The sequence below is a fragment of the Brassica oleracea genome, chromosome C5 (genome assembly GCF_000695525.1).
Source record: "Brassica oleracea var. oleracea cultivar TO1000 chromosome C5, BOL, whole genome shotgun sequence".
NCBI lineage: Eukaryota > Viridiplantae > Streptophyta > Magnoliopsida > Brassicales > Brassicaceae > Brassica > Brassica oleracea.
The window spans coordinates 12,024,967-12,026,596 of NC_027752.1; positions in this window are offsets into that span (position 1 = coordinate 12,024,967).

The following is a 1,630-nucleotide window of genomic DNA, read 5'->3' on the forward strand; positions in this document are numbered from 1 at the left end:
GTTGTAAACCTTCCCGTGGATCTTGAACTTGATCTTTCCCTATCCTTTCCTCACATGTTTGGCGGTGTAAAAAGTAGCCACCAATGATGACAAGAACTGACAAGACTCATCTTCGTAGGTAGGATAGGCCATAGTGAAGAAGCTTTTCATGTTCATGTGCTCCAACATTTGCTTGATGTCGTCACCTATCTCCAACTATTCCATGGTCTTGATATCTGCAAATCAAGTTGGAGGCCACAATACACCATTCTTCAAATGCCCATATAGCCCATCTTCAGTTGGTGTCTTGGTTCTATCCCTCTCAGTGTCGAGCTTCTTCCCTTTAGACACTTTGGCTCGTTTGTGCGGGGCTTGGTCTTCTTCAGTGATGTCTTCATTCTCCTCCTCTTGGGGAAGAGCTACCCCCTTGCCCTTCGGTTCCTTTGACCTTTTGGCGTGGGCTGACCTTCTACCACCAGCATCCACATTCTCAGCAGTGGCGACTTGCTTGCCTTCTCTCTTCTTTGCAGCCAATACTTGCTGCCTAGAAGTTCCTTCCAGCGTAGATACTGAGGATAGAGACTTTCCATGTCTAGCAGTCTTTTGCCTTGCAAGCTCTTGTTTCTCAGCTTCCGTTTTATGTTGGTCCTTTCTCCCCATTTGTACCTAAAAATTTCAAACTTTAGAAAATGATAAGCAAATGGGAGAAGGAAATTTGACAATGCAAATGTGAATTCAATTCATAATGATTCAGTTATAACAAAACTATCACATTCAACACAAAATGTGATCATAAGAAAAGAGTGAGGCTTTTAAGGAAAATTTTAGCATCAAATGAGTTCTCCAATTAGTAAGCTACCTAATTAAGGTCTCAAACACCCTAACTAACTAAACCAAACCAAAATCATATGGGAATAAAGCAATTTCGAAAAATCCCCAAATCTCATGAACCCTAATTTCTCAAAGTTCAAATTCAACTCAATTTCACCATAGAATCAACAACCCAACATGATATATAAGCTTTCCCTAGTCTATTTCACAAGTATCAACCAAAAGTATGATCAAATTTCAAGTTCAAATTTCTAAGGTTCATGTGACCTACGAAATTGAACTTTAGGATACAATACCTTGTTTTGGATGAAAGGAAATGTAGGTGTGAAACAAGAAAATAGACTACAGGGGCGAAAGCTTTGATTTAGGAAGAAGAATGTATTGATTTGGTGAAGAATTGAGTGAGATATGGGTGATTTGGTGAGGGGAGTTTTGATGTTTTGTGAAAGTGAGATGAGGAATGGAAGAGAGAGACGCGGGGTAGGGTAGTTTTAGGGGTGAAACGGGTCGGGTTTAGGGTTAGAAACCATACCTGAGCGGGTTAGACCCGAGTGACGCGGGTAGAAGGAGACACCGGGACCCGCGTTGCGCTCCCCGCGCGATAATGTCTTCGATCGTGTTCGTCGTGCGAGCGGGTAGAGCAACCCGCGGGACTCCACCCCGCATCGAGCCATCGACGAAGCGACGCGGGTAAGGCAACCCGCGTGGGCTAATCCGCGTCGGAACGTCGTATCCGACCAAGCTCGTGCGAGCGGGTAGAGGAGCCCGCGTGGGATCTCCCACTACAAGAAAACAGGGGGATTCTGATGGCCGAAATCGT